At 34.9% G+C, this 17,076-nt stretch overlaps 2 long non-coding RNA genes across 3 annotated transcripts; one reads left to right on the forward strand and one right to left on the reverse strand.

Moving 5' to 3' along the window:
* Positions 1-4,049: 4,049 nt before the first annotated feature.
* LOC103452199 (uncharacterized) lies at positions 4,050-6,828 on the reverse strand. Of its 2 annotated transcripts, none has more exons than XR_531752.4 (7): positions 6,417-6,828; positions 6,299-6,327; positions 6,143-6,211; positions 5,626-5,739; positions 5,463-5,528; positions 5,313-5,356; positions 4,050-4,549 (listed from the first exon to the last, which is right to left on the reverse strand). It is a non-coding gene; the product is annotated as an uncharacterized lncRNA (long non-coding RNA). The 2 variants fall into 2 exon arrangements; XR_011574812.1 differs by having other exon boundaries at positions 6,143-6,205; positions 6,417-6,792.
* A 227-nt stretch (positions 6,829-7,055) lies between these two features.
* Positions 7,056-9,438, forward strand: LOC139190596 (uncharacterized). The gene is made up of 2 exons (XR_011574915.1): positions 7,056-7,695; positions 8,215-9,438. It is a non-coding gene; the product is annotated as an uncharacterized lncRNA (long non-coding RNA).
* The last annotated feature ends 7,638 nt before the right edge of the window (positions 9,439-17,076 follow it).

Genomic DNA, 17,076 nt, shown 5'->3' on the forward strand with positions numbered 1-17,076 from the left:
TTGAGTTTTAATCAAAATGACAAAAAAATGTTGTAAGTGAATAATATCATGAGTGACTTTTTAGAGTAAAAATATCATTTTTTGTTAAAGTGAACAATACCGAGAATGTTTCGTTAAAATTCCCTAAGTCATATGGATAATTTATTTTTTGGGTTTTTATTATAGACTAAGATTCTCTCCGCTTCTCTTTCTATCTCCTTCCCTTCCCTCTTCTCATATTTTCTATTTTGTCTTTTTCTTTCTATGTAAAATTAATATAATATGTTGACGTAGCTTAACCGTGACCGTTCTAATAGAATGAGAGGGAAGGGGAGGGAAAAAAAAGGGGAGAGAATCCTACTCCTTTTATTATAAGGAGGAGGATTCTCTCCCCTCCTAATCTCTCTCCCCTTCCCCCCTCTCCTATTTAAATGGTCACGGTTAAACCACGTCAACACCTTATATTAATTTTTTTATAGAGACAATAAGACAAAAAATAATGTATGAGAGAAGAGGAGGGAAGGAGATGAGAATAGGAAGGGAGAAAATCTACTCTTTATTTTAGGTGCAATTGATTTCTCTGTTCATGGCGAAGCTTTCTTTGTTTATTGTTAATTTTTGTTTCTTTGTTATTATTTTAGAATTTAAAATTAACTGATTTTTTTATTTTTAATTTACGTGACAATATTTTGTAAGACGACGGAACGACTCTATGAATTTGCGACACTCATTTTTATAGATTTTATTAATCGGTTTTCAATTTCAAGAACTATCTTGATGAAGTGGATTAATTTGTGATAAAAACCCTTCATTTCCCTTCCTGTATATTGTAGTGTTGGTCGATGATTTGAGGGAAGGTTCTTATCCTGCGTCTTGATGTAGATTCCTACAAGACTACAATATAATTTTTTTGTACAAGATTGGAAATAATATATCAAATTTGTTAGGTAGAGGTCTGTTTTCATCTTTGCACACCTGCGTACTCTTAGTTAATTTTATACTTTTCATATTTCGGGTGTTTTTCAAAATAGGCTATGAGGTTTGTAGTTTTCCACATTGCTCCCTAAAATTTTGAAATTGTAATAATTTTACTTTTTGTCTAATGAATTATTGGAAGGCTTTTTAGCCAAAATGGTCAATGAGATTTGCATAACACATTACTTTGGTTCCTGAGATTGAAAATCAATAGAAATGGTCCCTGAGATTGTCCACCATCCATTATTTTGGTCATTCCGTTAAAAACTCTGTTAAGTGTTCCGGAGCTATTGGCCGGAAGTTTGAGTAATTTTCAAAGCTTCGTAACTCAATCGTTTCTTAACCAAATTCGACACATAATATATCAAAATGAAGATTGGAAACTGTAGAACAAGATTATACCTATTTGGAAGCCCAATGGTTGCTGAAGCTGGCTGAAAAAAGCCTAAAAAGTGACTGGTCAACGGGAAAACTGGATAAATTTTAAATGTTCATAACTTCTTCAATACTCAACGAAATCAAGTGATTCAAAAATAAAAATCATACTTCTCGACGAGACGAAGAGAATGGTCCTTTCTCGATGGCTAAATCACCGTGGTTTGACCGAAAAACGGCTAGAAAGTGGCTATCTTGGTCTCGAGTTAGCCACTTTCGAGTCATTTTTCGGCCAAACTATAGTGAATTATCCATTTAAAAAGGTACCATTCTCTTTGTCTCGTTGGGAAGTATGATTTTCATTGTTGAATTACTCGATTTCATTGAGTATTGAAGAAGTTATGAATGTTTAAAGTTTACCCAATTTCAGGCGAGTTTTCCAGTTTTCCCGCAGACCAGTCACCTTTCAAGCTATTTTCCGGCTATATCTTACAACCATTGGGCGTCCAAATAGGTATAATCTTGTTCTACACTTTCCTATCTTCATTTTGATATATTATGGGTCGAATTTGGTTAAGAAACGATTGAGTTACGAAGTTTTGAAAATTGCCCAAATTTCCGGCCAAGAGCTCTGGAACACTTAACAGAGTTTTAACGGAAGGACCAAAATAATGGATGGTGGACAATCTCAAGAACCATTTCTATTGATTTTCAATTTCATGGACCAAAGTGATGTGTTATGCAAATCTCAGGGACCATTTTGGCTAAAAAGCCTTATTGGAATTATAGTTAAATTGATGACATAGTCAGAGTGAGCATGAAACCTTTAACTAGGGGAATTGTTATTAACACTCCAAAAATCTCATTCTACACCCCTCACAAATGTATTTTTCTTTCTAATTATAGAAAGTTTGGAGTGCCAAATGTGATTTTTGGAGTGCTAATAACAATTCCCTTAACTAGGTTGATATTTACGCCACATTTACACCATATTAACTAGAAAACTCATCAATTTAATGAATAATTAGACATTCAAATATACAAACTGTGTTAATTGATACAAATTTTTAAAACCTTAGGGGCAATGTGAGAAAATTTAAACCTCATGACTCATTTTAAAAATTACCTCAAACATTGAACTGTAAAATGTAGTTAACCCTTAATTTTATATTAATCAAAGAGAAATCAAATAACATGCTTGTGTAGAAATATTAAAAAATTGCAAAAATCATATCATAAAAGTTAAAATGCTTGTGTTGACCCATGAAATTTGATAAGCACAAAACGATGAAATTAAGCCCAAGCACATCGTTTATCAGGCCTAATACTTTGGGTTGGAGAGAAACCATTGTTAATTACCGACTCTAATTAAACAGACGGCTCACTCAGCAAGCATACTTCCATGTCACAGTAATAGTGATTGCAAAGTAACCATATATAAGTACTCACCAATTCTGCAATGGTAAAAAGGTAAAGTTACAAATGGAAGCTGGGAACTTTTTCCAATCTTAGAAGGAATTTTAAGACTATGGAGATGTGAGAGAAAACTTGGGTTAGACGACCCCCATCTTCATTAATTCACATTCTCAACAAAGATGATCTTCCGTGCCCTACTCTTTAGTTTTTTTGCTGTTGGGGTGCTGCAGGGTGACGCTTGCTTCTTTGGCAGTGTCTCTGTTTTTCTAGCCCCGGTAATGCCCTGTTATGTTTGTTGCTTTGTTGCCCCTCCTGTGGGCTTTCTTTGTTTACTTGGCTTTTGCCCTGGTAATCTATTTTCCCAGATCTTTAAAAAACAAAAACAAAAAAAAATCTAACTCACCTCTATTAAGTTAACTTTATAGGTATATACACATCTGAAGGCGAATATATCCCTTGAATATAAGATATTTCTATTAAAAATAACAACCAGCCTTGAAAAGCAGCCGAGCTCGCTCCATCAAAATTAAAAAGTAATTTAATGGATATATGCTACATATGGTTCACAATCTTAGTAATAAAAATGTAATTTAGTAATAGTAAATACTAGTTACGTTACTCATATATGTGGGTGTTATGTTGATTTTATCTATGTAAAAACCGACAGATATCGTGCATGAATGTTGGAAGTTGAACTGAATAAAAATGTAGAATTTATGGTGTATGGGAGTGGAAGGAAGAGGCTGTGACAAGTGACAAGGTGGTGCAGCTAGCAGTTGGTGTGTGGATGTAAGGCCCTCCGTCCTAAAAGATTCGAATTTCAGAGAGAGAGAGAGAGAAAGAGAGAGTGATGCTTGATCAAAAAGGTACAACTGAAAGAGAAAGAGACTGTGGCTTTCAACTAGAAAGTGCAATCGCTCGGCTCATTCGGTGGTCAAATTTATGTTTAAGGAGGGTCGAACTTTCATCTGGAACTATATTGGTCCAGATTTTTTGTTTAATACCTGGCTAAGGATGTAAACATCTCTATCCGTCTTTAATATATTTCTATCTTTGGAAAAAAAAAAGAGAAAGAGACTATCTTTGGATCTCTTCCATCAATGTCATTTGATTAAGTGATTCGGATCTTTGAAATATCATCAAACGGTAAAAAATTATTATAGCTTTTAAGGAGTCAAAACGGGTGGACCGTTAGATGAAATTTCAAAGTTCCGAATCACTTGATCTGATGACATTCGTGGAAGAGATTCAGATATAATCTCTTCTCCAATTGAAAGAGATTAAGTATGTGAGACGGGTGCATATGGTCCAAGAGTGAGGAGCAGTATTACAACTATAGTACATACTAGCAAAAGAGCCCGCGCGTTGTTGCGGGTTTACAATTCTGTTTAGACACATTAACAACAATGTTTACATCTCTATTTGCATATATATGTACATCCATATTTACAATCCTATTTACACAAACATACTATTCAGAACTTCCTCTCTTCATTGAAACTTCAGAGTTTTTCCCCCTTGCTTACAAATTGGAATAAAACTGTAATTATTGAGGTGATTTTTTTTTAATTGCTAAAAAATTGGATACTTTCTTCAGTCAGTCTTCAAATACATTTAATAAGAAATGTCAAAAACAAATATATGCTGATCTACAAATTTTAAGTATGCCATGTAGAGAAAAATAATAATTACAACTTACACATGTTGAAGCAAACATATGAGGAGAAAGTAAACTCTTCAAATTGCTAACCTCACATTTTCCTCTAAGCTAACCACAATAAACTCTTCTACCACAATTCTTAGCCTACACGTATGAATAAAGGTTAGAATTCACATCTTATTGTAAACAGAAATATACTCTCATTCTGCTAAATTGTGAACTGAGAGAGACAAATGCATAGATGTAGGAAAAGAATTATAAACCTTAAAAAATGTAAAAAAGGGTAATCATCCTTTTATAAATGCTTTATCATACTTTGTACCTCATATTTTCAATACAAATTTAACTTTTGGTCTCAAACCTTTCATTGGCAACCATTTTTTTTTCCAAAGGTTGTACTGCATTAACGTATTTCAAAATATCTTGCAATTTGACAATTAGCTTAGGAAGTTTCTTTAAAATGTTCAAAAAATGTTGATAAGCACATGTTGTCAATAAATGGGTCTTTGTCAGGGATATGTAAATTATTACTTGTGAGAATGTTGTTCTTATCAATAAGAGACAATAGTTGGAAATCGAGAAAATAAAACTGAGATCATAGAATCTGTTGATGAAGAACAAATGAGCGACTAGTAGGACAATTTTGTGTGATGTTTTACTTCGCCCGTATAGAAAGTGAAATCTCATAAACAAATCCATGTTTTATCTTTGGAGCAACTAAATTATAATCATCTTTCTACGTGATTGAATGAAGATGGAAAAAGTTGTAACAAACAGACTATTAAGTTAAAAGACTAGCGTCATGTTTAAGATTGCTTATAAAATGGCTAAAAGCTTTTTCTATCAGCGAAAAGCGATTCTAACAATATTTCACAGAAAAACTTAAAAACTCGACCAGCTTTCTAACCTGAGAAAGAATTATAGGACCTCCTTGAGTTTGAAACAGCTTCTCTGCCCTCATCATAACAAATAATTAGAAATTAAATTTAGCTTCAAAATTATTTATTAAAAAAAATTAAGTTGTATTGGAGTAAACGGAAGATTTATAATATCCTACCTTGAAAGGCTCATTGTCCTTCGAAAAACTATTCCGGAGACATATTTCAGCCAAACTGGGAATCCCCTGTTTCAAAAACAGAACAAAACACAGAGTAATGAATATAACCATATTTACATAAGATAAAAAAAAATCACAAAATATTCTTAACAAAAATAATTACCCGAAGTTCCATTCAGCGCAAACATAAGGGCCAATCTGGAGATTAACAAATAGGCTTGCTTGTTGCACCATCTTGATGAACTTGACGAAATCATATTCGTCCCTCAAAATAATACTGCAAATTTGAAAAAATAAAAAACCAATGAATTAGCATAAATATATTTGCATTAGAGAGGGCAAAGAAAATGCAAATTTTAAATGTGAATTGCTGATTGCATTAGTTTTCCCGGAGAATGTTCATGGCCATTCCAATACACAAAGGATGACAATCCCAAAACACAAAAGGAAAAAAACCCTAATACACAATCCTAAATTTCTTGTTGGGGTTTATCAGAAATTTGTGAATCAAATTCAAATTCCTATCCAAACTCAATAACCAGAAAACCAAACAGAGAATACAAATTCAATAATCCCCAAAGTTATTGAAATCAAACCTATTTCAACTCTAATATAATCCAAAATAGCAAATTCGCTTACCTTCAGTCAAAGATTCAGGAAAAAGAAAAAAAATTATATACCTTGATGATAAAGAGTATGGAAAGCCACAGAGAAAAACTGGAAAATTCGAGTAACAACTTCTGCTGCAACTAAAAATCAAAGCAGATCAGAAAAGTACACCCAAAGCTTGAAAAAAAAATTAAATCACACACAATCAGAAAAAATAGAAAACTTACCAATAAACGTTTGATCGTATCCTCTCTTCCTGAAGTCAAAAATCAAAACACATCAGAACCACGGAAAAAACAAAAAAAATATTAAAATCCCATGTGGCAAGAAAACCAAATAACTCACCAAAGAACTTTAGATCGCATAGCCAAAAAAAGGATTCTAATTTAACCCAGATCGACAACCACAACAAAAATTACAGAGTCCATAAATAGAAGGAAAAGCAGAAGATGGAAAATTTTCCACGAAGAAAACGACCATGGGTAAGAGCGATGTAAAGCAAGAAAACCGCCGTAGTTAATCGGCGAGAAAAACCCGACAACGACGGGCAGCATGAACAACGGCCGTGTGAAAGAGGAGAAAAAACACCCAAGGTTCTAGAATAAGCAAAAGCTGAGAATGGGAGAGAAAGACGAACGGAAAGAAAGGGTAATCAATAGACCAGAAGCACCATCGTTGATAAACACGTGGAAAAGATGGAGCTGAAGAGTCCAACATGTGTAAAAGACGAACGGAAAGAAAAGAGGAAAAGAGAAACGAAGCATGGATGACAACACGTGTAAAAAGGGTCCAAACGAAATTAAACAAATCAAGTAAGGATAAAATCGGCATCACACTGTTAATGAACAGTATTTTTGTGTGTTGGGTTTTAGTATATGTATAATATGGGGTCTGAAGACTGGAGGGTGGGGTTGGGTGGGGTTGGGGGGGGGGGGGTGGGTGTGTGTTTTCAATTATATATAGGGCATAGCTGGACTAGCCTGTATGGAGAAAACAAAGGAGTCTTTCCTGCAGGTTTTGGTTACCAGAAACCAGAAAGGAATCTATGCATCGATCAACGAATGCAGTGAACTGTGCTCTGTGGACTGTGTAGATTGGAAGAAAGAGATGAATTACTGTGTAGCTAGCAGATGAAAGGTGATATTAGAGGAAAGAGAAGGTCTTGATATATATATATATTGTTGGAAAATTTAATAATAATATTATTATATTAAATTTATTAATTGAATGGAAATTAGAAGTTGAGCCTTTTGGTAGAAAAATATGTCCACTTAAATGAAGTATTGTAACTTTTGACTCTTTATGAATAGTTACATGTTTTCCAAATAGATATATCACATTCTATAAATAGAGAAGCCCCCTATAATCACAAAAATAACTTTTCATTTGTTTACATAATCATACATAGAGTGCATTAAATATTAGAGAGTCTCATTGAATCCATATGAGAGAGTTTTTAACATAATTGTGGTTCATGGAGTATTGTGATTTGGAGTGCTACTATTACAAGAACGTGGTCGTTGTATCATGGGAGACATGCGCCGATCAACTATGAGCACCGGAGTGAGGTGTAAACTTGTCGTAAGGACAAAGTGTCCAACACTTGTCTCGACCATATTTTCAGGTTTTTTCTAATCCATTATGTCATGTTCGTTAACATTAGTTACTCATGTGCATCCATCACTTTGATATATAATTACATGAATTATTTCTTGATTTTCCATGTGATTTAATTTAGCAATAGATCCAATTTTTCCAACATATATATATATCATTATTTGCTTCTTGGTGGTGGTGAGTTGATCAAAGACACAGGGATTGACTGATACTAGCTAGTACTGGAGTACAGATTTTTTCCGGATCTATAAAAACTGAGCCTAAGGATCAAATAATTCGGGCCGGTGAAATTTGATTTAATGGCTACAAATAGGAGACCCCTCTAAAAGTTATAATAATTGTAGCCGTTGAATCAAATTTCAACGACCTGTATTATTTAATCCTTAAGCTCAATTTTTTTAAATCCGTGGATGATCTGTACTCCTAGTACTGCAGGCAATATGATAAGGACCCTCTAATTCAGTTGAAATTCTATCATTCTATAGTGTATGACATGCATCATTTGAATGAGGCGTTAAATGTGCAGCTAAAGATTCAACGCTCCAGTGTATGCACCATTTGAATGACGCGTTGAATGTGCAGCTAAAAATCCAATGGTCAGAATTCCAACCCACATAGATGATGGTGTATAATATTATACACAACGATCAATTGTCTATTAATTTACCAAATATATTATTAGGGAATTGTTATTGGTATTCCAAAAATCTCATTCTACACTCCAAATTTTCTATATTTGGAAAGAAAAATACACTTGTGATGAGTGTAGAATGAGATTTTTAAAGTGCCAATAATACTTTCCTATTATTATTATCATCTATTTGTATCATTTATCAAATAAAAATATCTCTATATGCGTTAATAGGCTCTATATCTATTAAAAAAATAATACAAATAATAGTACAAATAAAAAGTAAATTCAGCATTACTCTTTATTTAACATATCTCTATAATCTGTATCTTTTCCTTTGTGTTTCAGACGTTTCTCTGCATAAATGGAATCTCTGTCAATCTGTCCCTTTATCTTTTACTGTCCCCCACCACTTGTTTCTTTCTTCCATTTTGCATTTTTTCCCACTCCTCAATTACTAATACTTCCTCTCCACTGCTCACTGTATTTTATACACATCACTTAAATATATTTGTGAGTCGATATTACATTATGTATTTTACTCCATTTGTAACTATAATTGATTTATTATTTTGATAGAATTTTGATGCTTTGAACATAAAGTAATGAAGTTGATGAATTTCAGAGTAATTCTAACTGGAGTAGATTCGTGATTTTTTCAGAATGATTGTATACAAATTTCAGGTTTTAAGTTCAAGCCGTTTGACTGAAGAAATAAGTGTTAACTGTGCAGTTCTTCCAGATTAACCTTTATGCACATTTTGGGCATTTTGAAGGTCAAAATGACATATTTTGAGAAAGGTTCATTCTGAGGATTTGAAGAGAATGTGTCAAGCTTTAAAAAGAGACGAAAGTGTGATTTTCTCTACAATCTGAATTTGACTTTGAATAAAAAAATCATTATTTATTATTTTAATTAGATTTCCATATTTATTAGAAGACCTTGTTTATGTACAACAAGGAATAAGAAACTATAAATATAGTGTAGCCGTGTATTAGGGTTATCTACGCATTACTTTAGAGAACTTGGCTAGGCTTTGGAGATTGCTACTTTGAGACAATGTGTTTTCAATCCTTTTTTCTTTTCTTAATAATAATGTTTTTGGGTTTAATTATGAATATGCGTGACTAACTTTCTTTGTTAGCGCAAGATTATGAACTTTAGCATGAATATATAGTCTTTATTGAATTACTTCTGATATTATGCGTTTCAAAAAAGTTGTTAAATTGGGTGGGTACGTAAAAGATGTGGGGAATGTTGGGGTGAACCATAAAAGTTTTGGGTGAAGCAGGATCTAAATGTTGGTTGGGTAAGCGTCTTGTAGTAGTGATTGATAATTGTAATTCACTTAAGGCGAATCCTGCTCTTAAGGGTTGCGTTGTTTTTCAAAAAGCTTTCACAAAGTTTTATGAGTCTTGCATGTGTATATTTGATCTGAATATCACAGATAGGTTGCATGTTAGATATACATTCTTACTTGAATATCATGAGGAGAATATGCATAAGGAAAACCTAACCTTTAAAGTTGCATGTGTACTTCATAAGTAATTAGTAAAACTATATAAGACTATTAAAGTGACGGCGAAACTCTAGTGTCTTTTAAACTTGATTTTTCAAAACTGTGTTTTTACATTATTCTCTACTTTTTGCCGATTTTTGTACTTGCTTTTTACTTAATTCCTTTCATTATTTCAATTCACAATTTCAATTCTACTTCTAAACTTTGTTTTCAATAATTAATTAAGAATTAGTTTTAAATATAAATTGGTTTGATAATTCTTGTGGAGAACGGCTTTGCATGAGTTGCTATATAACGATAACCTTGTTTCTCTTGCAAGTATTTTAGATGTTTTTAACTTTTTTCATAAAAATGGTAAAAATCCTATCACTATTCATCGTATATCCTGCATTTATTTTAATTTCTTTGTAACTAGACCTAAATTAACTTCGAAAGTAGCTTCAGCTCCAAAACCTCTCAAACTTAGACACATAATCCAACATTCAAACCTGTTCCTAAGCTTAGAGACTCCCTCCAATTTCCAATATTAGTTTATATGATCAATGGCTATATCATATGTTGGGTTATGTGACATTGTGTGGCTCTCCAAACAACTGGAGATGGATACGAATAAAGGTCCGTTGGGCTTGCCCACCCTTTGATGAGTTCATTTGTTGTTCTTCCTACTTAATTTTCTTGGGTTGAAAAAAATTGTTTTTCTAACATAACCTAATTTACAAGTTTCATATCACACCTAAAATTCTTTAGATAGTTGACTCTACTAGCGCGAGAAGATCTAAAATAAGCATTATAAAAACGTAAGAGGAGTTGATCGAAGAATGTTGCATTGTTGTCAGCTATATATATTTTAGTGTTATAAACTTCTTATTTAAGTGTGATCGTGTAAATCCTAAATTAGATTTTATTCTAGTTATTCTTCCCTGTTAGGACTTGTATTTCTTGGAGGAGAATGATTTCTTCTCTCTCTTCTTACTGTAAATAAAGGCACTAAATAGGGGGAATAACAACATCCTATACACAATCATACAAACACATATCTCTCTCTATATTCTTTCTCTGTGCCGCCGCCCCCTCTCCCCTGTCAGTTAAATATAGGCCGCAACACGTTATCAGCACACTCCTACAACTACGCTTAGGAATCTGACGTAAAAAATTATTCGTCTTCAATCAGGGGAGTATTATATTTCAATAATTTTTAATTGATTAAATTTTGATTTTATTGATTCATATACTTTTATTGATTCATTTTAATTTTTTTTGTTGAACGTAATACAAGTTTTGGAGATGGAAAGCCAAAATTGAAGATTTTTTTTTTTTTTTGCATCAAACCAGTTCATCAATATCATCACACAATCAGGTTTTTTCAAAACAACGGTTTTTATCTCGATATTTTTGCAGCCCTAATAGCATGAACATTCACCATAATGCATGACCCAACTTTACGTTTTTCGAACTTTAGATTCTACATAAATTGTGTATGCATTATATCCATAATTGTTGAATTATGTGAATTGATATTGCCATGAATTGCATCATATATCTACTCATGCATTGAATTATATGAATTGCATTTAACTAAAAAAATATTTTGGGTTCTTTGAACCCAAACCCTCTAGCAGGCCGGGACCATGGAGCCCCCTTAGGCTCTAAACCTAGAACCCGACGCCATCATCGGCATCACCACTGATTTTCTACAAAAGAATGGCCTGTAGCCAATCCCAGCCACCACAGTTGCCATTCTTGATGACTTGAAGTCGTCTCCATCAAAATCATGGCCGAGATTTTTCATAATCTCATCAGAGTTCAAAAACCCTAACTCGAACATAAGGGTTTCTTGGTTCGTCGACGTTGAGATTCCATTCTCCGTCACTTAGGAAAAGGTTCTACAATGAACCATAACCTAAGACCGTCACCAAAAGTGATGGGTTCGGTGTTCTTCTTTAGCAAGCACACCCAGCACATGGCTGTGACGTTTTTCTGGTTCAAGACCCAGCCTTTCTGGGCTTTGGTTCTTCTCGACCCAACCTAAAACCTAGACTTAGTTTTTGGGCTTGTATGCAGTAGCCTATTACAACCCTCTCCTTTCAGCCCACTTGCGACACCAGCCTAATTGGGCTTTGGTGTTCCTATGTCCGCACTGCAGTGAAACCAGTTCGCGCGGCTGATATGGTTTCCCTGCACTATACCACACTGGATCCCAGCCTTTGTGCTGTGCATCAGTGTACGCAATGCACACGATTGCCCCCTATTTGGGGCTCTGCGGTCTGAGCCTGCGCCTGCAGCCCAACTCTGTGCATTTGAGCTTATTGCCCTAGCTCGGCCCGCTTCTTATTTAGCCCAGTTTTTGGGCCTGGACCACGTCACAAATTTGATAAGCTCACTCATGGGTTTTTGGTCCTTATTTTTGGGCCCCGAGCTTAATTGTTTATTTTTTTTAGACAATATGGGTTTTATATTTTTTTCACCCGCACTTTAATTTTGGCCTGAAGTTCAAATAATTAATTCAATTATAATCCTAGACCTGAAGTTCTATTTGCATATTTTCTTGTTACATATTTCTGTATATATATGAGTTCGTGTGTAGGTACTATGAACCTGAAGTTCATAAATTTTTCTCGACAAAATTAATTGAATGGATTTATGTTTTCAAACTTTTATGCATGTGATTGGTTCAATTAAATTTATTTTAGGTATGACTAGTGGGACAGTTAGTTGTTTGGAAGATAGTGCAACCACGCACACCGTTTTGCATGAACTCATCTATTTCACTAATTTCGTACCTAAGAATGCACCTTTGATAACCCTCTCAGATTCATCTAACCTGATCGAAGGATAAGGAAAGGTCCGTATAATGTTGTCCAATGACACTATTTTGACCATTCAAGAGGCACTTTATTCTCCACGTTCCGGAAGAACGTTGTTGAGCATTAAAGATATACGAGACAATAATTAGACAATAATTACCACATTGAAACCTATGTAGAAAATGGAGTTGAATTTCTATGCATAGCTTCCTACAAATATGGCCAGAAGCGTATTTTAGAGAAGATGAAGCGTATCCCAAGTGGTTTGTATACTACGACCATACGCCCTATAGAAAGCCACTATGTCGCCGACCCTACCTATGGGATTATGCATGAAATTACACTTTGGCATAATCGTTTGGGACACCCTGGACGAACAGCGATGCGTCGTATCCTCAAATCATCACACGGGCATCCACGAACCCGAAGTTTAGGTTCGATTCAAGGAATCGCATATCAAACCTGCTTCATAGGAAAGCTTATTATTAAGCCTTCTTATGACAAGATTCATATGAATCCTCCTATTTTTCTACAAAGAATTTAGGGGGGACATTTGTGGACCAATTCACCCTCCACGCGGACCATTTAGATATTTTATGGTTTTTTTTTTACGCTTCCACACGTTGGTCACACGTGTGCTTATTATCCACAAGGAGTGTTGCTTTCTCCAAACTATTGGCTCAGGTTATCAAGCTCAAGGCTCACCACTCTGATTATCCGGTCAAATCTATTCGATTGGATAATGCTGGAAAATTCACATCTAAAACTTTTGAGGACTATTGCATGTTAGTTGGGGTTGAAGTTGAACATTTAGTACCCCATGTTCATATCCAGAACAGCTTGGCAAAGGCATTCATTAAGATTTTACAAATGATTACTCGATCGTTGGTCATACGTACCAAGCTCCCGTTCATTGCTTAGGGCCATATAATATTGCACGCAGCCATATTGGTCCGTCTAAAGCCTATTACGACCCCAACTATACAGTGCCCTTCAGTTGGTTACCGTATATGAACGCGATATATCGCATCTACATATTTTTGGTTGTGCGGTCTATGTGCCGATTTTGCCGCCTTTACTTAAAAAAATGGGACCTCAGCGAATGATGAGAATCTATGTCGATATGATTCTCCTTTAATTATTCGTTACTTAGAACCTTTGACAGGTGATCTGTTTACTACTTGTTTCACAGATTATCACTTCTATGAGACAGTCTTCCCATCGTTAAAGGGAGATAAGAACTCAACGTTCTGAAGAATGACGTAAATTATTATGGACGACTCCTACTTTATCTTATTTAGATCCCCGCACCGCTTAGTCTGAGACTGAAGTGCAGCGCATATTAAATTTTCAGAGCATAACTCAAAGCATGCCAAATGCTTTCACCGATCTAGCACGAGCGACAAGATCACATATTCCAGCTGCGAATGTGCCTGCAAAGATGGATGTTGATAGGATTAAAAGCACACCACAAAGTAGCACACAAATGTCCTATTGATTTTCCTTATTAAAGCTAAGATTTGTCAATTGTAGCATATGAAAATAAGGGTTTTTCCCGCAGAAGATTGTTTGATCTAACTACTTAAAATGTCACAAAAACTGGGCTGCTGTCCATATTGACCAGCCACCGAAAAATAATTATTAGACTGACTTACACTTATCTAAAGTTTAGGAAATTTTACATGACAACACTAGACACACAGAGCTACACTCACACAAATTTTTGGGATTTTTAGAGTTGATTTTCTATTTAAATTAAATTGAACAAAAACAGGACAGAAACAAATTTTAAATAGTTCATAAATTAAGAAAAACGAGTTAGGGGAATTGCTATCCACCACCAAATAATCATGCAAACATGTTATGTTTCATTCAAATTCCTTTTATTTCCGGATGAAGATGCTCAAGTTGGCTCAATGTTAGAACTCAACCTATTACTCTTTCTTACGTAGTATTTTAAGAGAATGGCGTTTTCAACTTAACTTAGTCCCTAGCATGCAATCTAGAATGGTGCGTTCATAGATTTAACAAGTAGAAATCATTAAGAACGAAAAGAGTTTGAGTCATCACAAGGCATCGTAAGTACTGGCGTTGTCTTACTTATCCTAGAAATTGGTTCACATGTTAATCGCAATTAACAAGTACTACTCTAGAATATATGTAGGTCCTCCTTCGACAAGGGCAGACACACACATATTCATAGGATTAAAATCTTAGATATGCTTACTACGTATGCATCCATAGAAAACAAATAAAGAATTCATCAATGAGACAAGTAGTGAACCAATTTTCATCCATTCATAAAAGTAATTCATCGAAATGTCATAACAAAATTGCAATCATATTCGGGGCTTCAAATCAGCCCCTAACTACTAAAAATTTAGTTACACACAATCCTTAAGCTAAAACAAAAGATAGACATGAGTTTGAGAAGATATAACCAAAAGAAATCGACCGAGGCCTCCTCCTCTCTTCCTTCCTTCCCCAATGCTGCTTTTAAACCAATTCTTGCTGCATCATTTTCTTCTCTTGAACTCACCCACTAATAGCCATTTAGTGATGACAATAAGTGAGAGGAAATGTGGTAAAACAATTGTAACACTTTAGGTAGCCTTTATGCCAATTACTCCCTCTTAATCCTCATTTTTAATTCCATTTCCTCTTATATTTGAATAGGTGTCAGCTGACTTGTTCTTGGCTGCATCAGTTTTGGCTACTAGATTTATTGGGTTTATTGCTTCAGTTACAAACTGCCCAGTCTCTTGTGAACCTTTCAGTGTTAAAACGGCCATAACTTCTTCTACGAAAATGATATTAACAATCCGCGAAATGCTCCAGAAAATAGAAATCCGTAGATTTCCAAGAATATAAGGCTCATTCTCTAATTCATTCTGAGCTGTTCGCAGCTTGCTTCCAAAGTCAGCTGATCTGCACAGGCAGTTTTGACGAATTTGTTACTAAAAATCCTACTTGTGTTATTTTTCTTTTATTTGCTTGACAAATCCCACAAAACACAAAAAACAAAGTAAATAGCTCAAAAATATAAGGAACTAACTAAGAAAAGAGAAGTGAATTTGATGTAAAATATATATAAATATGAGCTTATCAGATGTATCAAATGTATGACAGACTTCCTTCCTAGAGGCCCGGGATGCCATTTTGGCCGATCCACGTATATTAGCGGCTAGCCAATCATCTGCCCCTACACAAAATCATGGTAGACCACTTGGTTCAAATGATTCACACCCTCGGAAGAGGAAACCCACGACATAGGCACCTGAAAAGCCTACCATGAATCCGATTGTCGCCTACTTATTCTATCCAACTCATGAGTAAATTCTAGATTACGGAAGCATTCTTGAAGAGATGAATCCACCTTTTGAGAATCATGAGATTTCGGTCCATTATGCTAGTTTGGATGATATTTGGTGTAGAAATGAGATGATCATCGACGATGCATTAACATATGCAGTAGCTACTGAGATCATGTTGAGTGATGACATTGAACCCCGTTCCATTGATGAATGTCGACGTAGAATTGATTGGTCAAACTGGAAATAAGCAATCCAAGTCGAACTCGATTTGCTTGTGAAACGTAAGGTGTTTGGACCTGTAACTCATACTCCTCCACATGTGAAGCCTGTTGGCTACAAGTGGGATTTCGTTCATAAACATAACGAGAATAATGAAATTGTGGGTTACAAAGCTCGTCTTGTTGCGCAAGGCTTCTCACAACGCCTTGGGATTGACTGTGACGAAACTTATTCATTCGTTATGGATGTGATTACCTTTTGCTACCTTATAAGTTTGGTAGTTTTCGAAAATCCGAGTATGTAGCTGATGGCCGTAGTAATTGCATATTTTTATGAGGATCTTGATACAAAAATTTATATGAAAGTTCTCAAATGACTTACATTGACTGGATCAAATATTACAAACCCCGAAACACGCTTTCAATTCGGCTGATGTGTTCACTCTACGATTTGAAACAATCCAAAAAATGTGGTATAACCGTCCAAGTGAGTATTTGACTAGTTAGGGATATGTGAACAACGAACTATGCCCTTGTGTGTTTATTAAGAAGTCACATTCTGGTTTTGCGACCGTTACAGTATATGTCAACGACATGAATCTTATTGGAACTCCTGAAGAGCTCGCGAGAACTGCCGCTCACCTGAAGTCAAAATTTGAGATGAAAGATCTAGGAAAGACTCGATACTGTCTTGATCTTGAGATAGAGCACCGTTCAGGGGGAATCTTAGTACATCAATCGAACTTCACCCAGAAGGTGTTGCGCCGTTTTAACGAAGATAAAGAGAAACCTTCGAGTACTCCTATGGTCGTTCAATCATTAGATGCAAAACGAAATCCCTTTTCTCCGAATGAGGATGATAAAGAGATTTTGGAGCCTGAAGTTCCTTATATAAGTGTGA

The sequence above is a fragment of the Malus domestica genome, chromosome 13 (genome assembly GCF_042453785.1).
Source record: "Malus domestica chromosome 13, GDT2T_hap1".
NCBI lineage: Eukaryota > Viridiplantae > Streptophyta > Magnoliopsida > Rosales > Rosaceae > Malus > Malus domestica.